This window comes from Elephas maximus, chromosome 9 (assembly GCF_024166365.1).
Source record: "Elephas maximus indicus isolate mEleMax1 chromosome 9, mEleMax1 primary haplotype, whole genome shotgun sequence".
In the NCBI taxonomy this organism is placed as follows: domain Eukaryota; kingdom Metazoa; phylum Chordata; class Mammalia; order Proboscidea; family Elephantidae; genus Elephas; species Elephas maximus.
The window spans coordinates 103,737,901-103,745,792 of record NC_064827.1 but is presented as its reverse complement, the minus strand read 5'-3'; positions in this window follow the sequence as shown (position 1 = coordinate 103,745,792).

The following is a 7,892-nucleotide window of genomic DNA, read 5'->3' as shown; positions in this document are numbered from 1 at the left end:
AAACCAGTGAAGTGAGTGTGTATTTGTGTAGAGAGAGAGAGATTTGTCTCAAGGAAATGCCTAACATGGTTGTACAGCCTGAGAAGTACCAATTCCTGGGGTCAGATGTCATGCTGGAAGCTTTTCTTGACCCATGTAGCCACAGGGGCTGACGAAACCAAAATCGGCAGGTCAGACGGCAGGCTGCTGATCATGGGCTACAGAGGCTGACTGTCTTAGTTATCTAGTGCTGGTATAATGCAAATACCACAAGTGGATGGCTTTAACAAAGAGAAGCCTATTTTCTCACAGTCCAGGAAGCCAGAAGTCTGAATTCAGGGCACTGGCTCCAGGGGAAGGCTTTCTCTCTTTATCCACTCTGGAGGAAGGTCCTTGTTATCAGTCTTCCCTTGGTCTGGGAGAATTTCAGCACAGGAACTTCAGATCCAAAGGACACGCTTCACTCCTGGTGCTGCTTTCTTGGTGTATGAGGTTCCCAACTCTCTGCTTACTTCTCTTTCCTTTTATCTCTTGAGAGATAAAAGGTAGTGCACGCCACACCCCAGGGAAACTCCCTTTACCTTGGATCAGGGAGGTGACCTGGTAAGGGTGTTACAATCCCACCCTAATCCTCTTTAACGTAAAATTACAATCACAAAATGGAGGACAACCACAGAACACTGAGAATCATGGCCCAACCAAGCTAATACACACATTTTTGGGGGGACATAATTCAATCCATGACACTGACCAATCCAAGATCAGCTGGTAAGATGGCCGGCTGCTGGCTCACAGGCTGTGGAGGCAATGAATCCCACGATCAGTAGGTAATATGGCAGACTACTGGCTCAAGTCCCAAGAACCAGAGGTAAGATGACAAGCCAGATGCAGGATCCAGAGCGAGTGAGCTTTGCCAGATGTCCATATACATATTGGGTGCAGGCCACACCCCCTGAGGAAAGTCTGCCTACAACTTATTGGGAGATCACATCACACCATGGAGGATGACTACATCATTACATAACTGCCAAATTACATATTACATAACTGTCAAACGACATCATTTTATAACTGCCCAACCACTGAGAATATGGCCCAGCCAAGTTGACACACAACCTTAACCATCACAGCCTACCCCTTGTCAACTTGGCACCTGTACACGTGTCCTTAAACCATACACAGTCTCTATATAAATACAACTACAAAGTCATACTTGCGGCTAACATGATACAACTTAAATGCGTACAACTGAAAATGCACTAGCCCCATTTACATCATATATTTTATAAGTGAAGAAAACAAAAACATTTGATACACATATAAGGAAGAAATACTGATAACAGTTACAGTCCTCATTTCCTCAACTGGTCTCATGGTACTAACTGGTATTTAGAACTACCTTCTGCTACCCATTCCGTATTCCCTTTACCCTCAGCAAGCACATCAGCTGGTCATGGTTCTTTGCCTGGTGGGGTGACCCAAACCTTTATTCCTGAAGGGCCTGGGCCATTAGTAGTCATGTCAGAATTGGGTTGCTGTAGTTTTGACTTTAATTATAGGCCATGGAAGTACTAAGAGACTCCCTAAGGAATCTCCTGTATTCCAGACATACTCGTCTTTACCTCCATTAGGTAATGTCAGTCTGATTTCCCCTTTGTAATCAGGATCACACCAGCCAATACAGTGACTCCTTTTTTTCTGTGTATCCAGAGGCATGAGAAAGTTAAAGTGTCTAGGTGGCATTCCTAACTTCCACTGCAATGGAATCAGTGTTGTGTCACCAAGTGGGAGTATTCTTCCCTGTGGAACTCAGACTTCTAGACCTGCAGAGTCTAGGGTTGTGGGGACTTGAAGCAAAAAGTTTGCAAGTAGGTCACAAGGGGTAATAGTGAGTGGTGCCACTCCCATTTCCACCCCTTGATTCCTGGAACCGTGAATCCTGACTATGGGAGAAACAGCACCACATATTAGTTGCTGGTTTAGAACATATACAGCCTCTTGGAGAACATTGCCCCTACCCTACAAAGTGCTGCCACCTAGCTGGCTTCGTAATTGTGTCTTTAGAAGGCCATTCCATTGTTCTATCAAGCCAGGTGCTTCAGGATGATAGGGAACGTCGTGAGACTGGTAAATTCTATGAGCACGGGCCCATTGTTGCACTTCATTTGCTGTAAAGTGAGTACCTTGATGCAAGGCAATGCTGTATAGGATAATATGACAGTGGATAAGGTATTCTGTAAGTCCACGGATGGTAGTTTTGGCAGAAACATTGTGTGTAGGAAGAGCAAATCCATATCCAGTGTAAGTGTCTATTCCAGTAAAAACAAAATGCTGACCTTTCCATGATGGCAGTGGTCCAATGTAATTAACTTGTCACTAGGTTGCTGGCTGATCACCTCAAAGGATGGTGCCTTATCAGTGTTGGTCTCTGCTGCTGGCAGATTGGGCACTCAGCAGTGGTTGTAGCCAAGTCAGCCTTGGTGAGTGGAAGTCCATGTTGCTTGGCCCATGTATAACCTCCATCCCTGCCACTATGGCCACTTTGTTCATGAGCCCATTGGGAAATGATGGGAGTGGCTGGTGAAAGAGGATGGCTGGTTTCCAGAGAGCATGTTATCCTTTGAGACACAAATATCTCCACTTCTTTGGCCCACTCAGAGAAGTCTATCCACATACCTCTTCGCCATACCACCTTGGCTACAATTTTCCAATCATGTTCCTTCCAAGTCCCTGACCATCCAGCGAAACCACTGGCCACAGCCCATGAGTCAGTATACCGTTGCACATCTGGTCATTTCTCCTTCAAAGCAAAGAGAACAACCAGTTTTGTCCATTGGGAGAATTTCTTTTCACCACTGTCCTTCAGGAAAATACCAGAAAGGGGCTGTAGTGCTGCTGCTGTCCACTTCCGAGTGGTGCCTGCATATCACGTAGAACCATCTGTAAACCAGGCACGAGTTTTCCTCAGTCAACTGACCATAAGGAACTCCTCATGAGGCCATAGGTACAGACTGTGAGGAGGAAGATAATGTGACAGGAGTGGAGACCATGGGCATTTGAGCCATTTCCTCATGCAACTTATTTGTGCCTTCAGGTCCTGCTCGGGCCCGATCTCATATAAACCACTTCCATTTAATTATGGAGTGCTGCTGTGTGTGTCCAACTTTATGGCTCTGTGGGTCAGACAACTTCCAGCTCAGGTCGCGTGGTGACTTGGTGTCCCATGGTTAAACATTCAGTCTCTACTAAGTCTCTACTAAGGCCAAGTAACAAGCCAAAGCTATTTCTCGAAAGGAGAGTAGTTATCCGCAGAAGATGGGAGGACTTTGCTCCAAAATCCTGAGAGTCTGTACTGTGATTCACCAATAGGGGCCTGCCAAAGACTCCAAAGAGCATCTCTAGCTGCCACCGACACTTCAAGCACCATTGGATCAGCTGAATCATACAGCCCAAGTGGCACAACAGCTTGCATGGAAGCTTGAACCTGTTGCAGAGCCTTCTCTTGGTCTGGGCCCTACTCAAAACTAGCAGCTTTTTTAGTCACTTGATAAATAGGCCGGAGTAGCACACCCAAATGAGGGATATGTTGCCTCCAAAATCCAAAGAGGCCCACCAGGTGTTGTGCCTTCTCTTTAGTTGTAGGAGGGGCCAGATGTAATGATTTACCCATTCACTTTAGAAGGACTATTTCAACATGCCCTGCACTACAGGACTCCTAGAAATTTCACTGAGGTGAAAGGCACCTGAATTTTTCTCAGATTAATTACCCACCCTCTAGCATGCAAATGTTTTACTAATAAGTCCAGAGTCATTGACACTTCTTCCTTACTGGGTCCACTCAGTATAATGTCATCAATGTAATGGATCAGTGTGATGTCTTGTGGAAGGCAAAGGCAATCAAATTTCCTGTGGACTAAATTATGACATAGGACTGAAGAGTTGATACACCATGAGGTAGGACAGTAAAGGTGTATTGCTGGCCTTGCCAGCTGAATGTAAACTGCTTCTGTTGTCCTTTGAAACCAGAATCAAGAAAAAGGAATTGGCCAGATCAATAGCTGCATATTAGGTACCAGGAGGTGTATTACTTTGCTCAAACCACATCTGTAACAGCGCCTGCAATTGAAGTCACCACCTGGTTAAGTTTATAATAATCCACTGTCATTCTCCAAGATCCATTTATATTTTGCAGAGGCCAAATAGGTGAATTGAATGGGGATATGGTGGAAATCATCAACCCTGCATTCTTCAATTCCTTGATGGTGGCAGTAATTTCTGCAATCCCTCCAGGAATGTGGTACTGCTTTTGGTTTACTGTTTTCCTAGGTAAGGGATGTTCTAATGGCTTCCACTTGGCTTTTCCTACTATAATAGCCCTTACTCCACTTGTCAGGGATCCAGTGTTTGGGTTCTGCCAGTTGCTGAGTGTATCTATTCTAGTTATGCATTCTGGAACTGGGGAAATCACTGGGGAACCACTGGATCCACTGTTAGATGAGCCTAAGCTAAGACTCCACTAATATCCTGACCTCCATATGCCCCCACTCTGACTAGTGGGCCACAGTGATGTTTTGGGTCTCCTGGAATTAGTCTCAGTTCAGATCCAGTATCTAGTAATCCCAGAAAAAGTTTGGTTATTTCTCTTCCCCAATGAACAGTCACTCTCATAAAAGGCCATAGGTCCCTTTGGGAAAGGCTGGGAGAAAGATTAACAGTATAAATTTTTGGCAGTGTAGCAGGTCCTTCCTCATGGGAACCTGGCCTCCCCTTCATTCAGGGGCTTGTGGGTTTGTAAACTGGCTCAAATCTGGGACTTGTTTAAAGGGATGTAACTCTCTCTTCTGGTGATTTAAGTTAGACTGCCATTAACCTAGAATTCTTCTGCTTGCAATAGATCAAGTAAATATTTAGTAGAGTTCCCATCTATTTCACTCCTAGGAACACCATGACTAAGTAGCCAACCCGGAAACTCTATACGAGTCACAGTATTCCGATTACTGCTTTGACTCCACTGTCCATTACTGTAACTACTCCCACCTTGTCTTTGTCGATTGAGCACCGCCACTTTGCCCCTACCACCACAGGGTCCAATCAGCCCCATTGTAGTTAGGTGTCTTAATTCAGTTAGGGCAGTTCCCATTGTCTACTCTGACTTAGGAAACTTGTGCCTGGTTTACAGATGGTTCTACATGATATGCAGACATCACTTGAAAGCAAACAGCAGCAGTACTATGGCACCTTTCTGGAACCCCCATGAAGGACAGTGAGGAAGGAATCTTCTCCCAATGGGCGGAATTTCGAGCAGCGCACCTGGTTGTTCATTTTGCTTGGAAGAATAAATGGCCAGATATGCAATTGTACAGTGATTCTTGGGCTGTGGCCAATGATGTAGCTAGATAGCCAAGGACTTGGAAGGAACATGATTGGAAAGTTGTAGCCAAGGAGGTTTGGGGATGTGACATGAGATAGACCTCTCTAAACAGGCCAAAGAAATGAAGATATTTGTATCTAATGTGAATGCTCATCAAAGGGGGCCTTGGCAGAGGAGAAATTTAACAATCAAGCTGATAGGATAATGCATTCTGTGAAAACCAATTATCCTCTTTCCCCAGCCACTCATGTTGTTGCCCAGTGGGTTCATGAACAAAGTGGCTATGGTGGAGGGATGGAGGATATGCATGGGCTCAGCAACATGGACTTCCATTCACCAAGGCCAACTTGGCTAAAGCCATGGCTGAGCACCCAATTTGCCAGTTTGCCAACATCAGAGACCAATACTGAGTCCCCAGTATTTCACCTTTACTCGAAGCGATCAGCCTGGTGGCAGGTTGATTACACTGGACTGCTTCCATCATAGCAAGGGCAGCATTTTGTTCTTACTGGAATAGACGCTTACTCTGGATATAGATTTTCTTTCCACGCACCCAATGTTTCTGCCAAAACTACCATCCGTGGACTCACAGAATGCCTTATCTACTGTCATGGTATCCCACACAGCATCACCTTGGATCAAAGGACTCACTTTACAGCAAAGGAAGTGTGACAGTGGGCCCATGCTCATGGAATTCACTGGTCCTACCATATTCCCCATCACCCTGAAGCAGCTGGCTTGATAGAATGATGAAATGGCCTTCTAGAGACATGATTACAGCACCAGCTAGGTGGAAATACCTTGGGGGGTTGGGGCAGTGTTCTCCAGGAGGCTGTATATGCTCTAAACCAGTGTCCAATACATGGTGTTGTTTTTCCCATAGCCAGGATTCATGGCACCAGGAATCAAGGGGTGGAAATGGAAGTGGCACCATTCACTATTACCCCTAGTGGCCCACCAGCAAAACTTTTGCTTTCTATCCCTGGGACCCTATGCTCTGTGATTCTAGTGGTCTTACTACCTAAGTGAGGAATGTTGCAGGAGACAAAAACACCGATTTCATTGAACTGGAAGTTTAGAATGCCACCTAGCCACTCTGGGCTCCTCATGCCTCTGGATCAACAGGCAAAGAAAAGAGTTACCACATTGGCTGGTGTGATTGATCCTGATTACCAAAGGGAAACTGGATTGATATTACATACATAATGGAGGTAAAGAAGAGTCTGTCTGGAATACAGGTGATCCCTTAGGACGTCTCTTAGTCCTACCAAGACCCAGGATTAAATTCAATGAAAAACTACAGCAACTCAATTCCGACATGACTGTTAATGCCCAGACACTTCAGGAATGAAGGTTTGGGTCACCCCACCAGAACAGCCATGACCAGCTGAGGTGCTTGCTGAGGGTAAAGGGAATACCGAATGGGTGGTCAAAGAAGGTAGTTCTAAATACCAGTTAAGACCAAGTGATCAGTTGCAGAAATAAAGACTGTAATTATTATGAGTATTCCTTTCTTGTGTGTGTGCATCCAATATTTTCGTTTTCATTTATAAAATATAAGATGTAAACAGTGCTGGTTCATTTAGCCCAAGAGTGAAAGTGACTTTCCCCAAATCACACCACCAGAACTCAGCTCTGTTTGAGGTATACTCTGTGCTGCTTCCCACCCCTGCTTGAAATTCGTCCATCTCTGAGTTTGTGCTTTAGCTACAGGGGTGGTTTATTCAATAGGCAAGGTAAGCACAGTGAACACCACATCTTTGATGTGGTGAAACCCATGTGAATTTGTTCAGTCTAGATTAGTAAGTAAGCACAAGTAAACCTGTGCTTACTTTGCTTACTGGATCACCTGCCCCCAACAGGGATTGTGAATTTGGGGAAATTCTTTAGGAAGGTGCTGTGGGATTGGGAGAGAGACAGATGGCAGCCATACCTAGAAGCAGAGTCTTTGATGTGGTGAAAAAAGATGTGAAAATGCTCACTACAGATGATCTGGCAAGCAGGTAAGCCCCGTGCTTACCTTGCCTATTGGACTATCCATCCCTGATTAGCTACATGTAATGTCAGCTCACAGGCTCTATTGGTGTTATCTCACATACACCTGCTGACATCCTTAGGAAGAAGATGCTAGAATGATCCCCCCTGTGTGGGTGGGGGGACTGGGGAGGCTCTGAGAAGCACAAAGACTTGTCTGGGGTCACAAACTAGTTAAGAGGGATGAGCTGTGTCTAACCCAGGTCTGTCTGCTCAAAGCTGGGGGCCCTGGCCGTACCCAAGCCTTCCTCATGTTCTAGGGGGAGAATGGGGGCTGTCTTGGTGTCACTGTGCACAGTTATTGAGACGGCATGGGGAGAGGTGAGCATTCAGCAGCCTAGAGGGGACTCTGGGGAGTTCTTATATGAGGCAGGGCCAGGTCAGGAGACCCAGGACATGACCTCACTTCTTTTGATGACAGAGTACGTAGAACTTGGAACCTTGGTAACCAGGCATCCACATTCTAGATGCAGCCCCCTACCCAACTCACTTGAGTGAAGACGCTCAA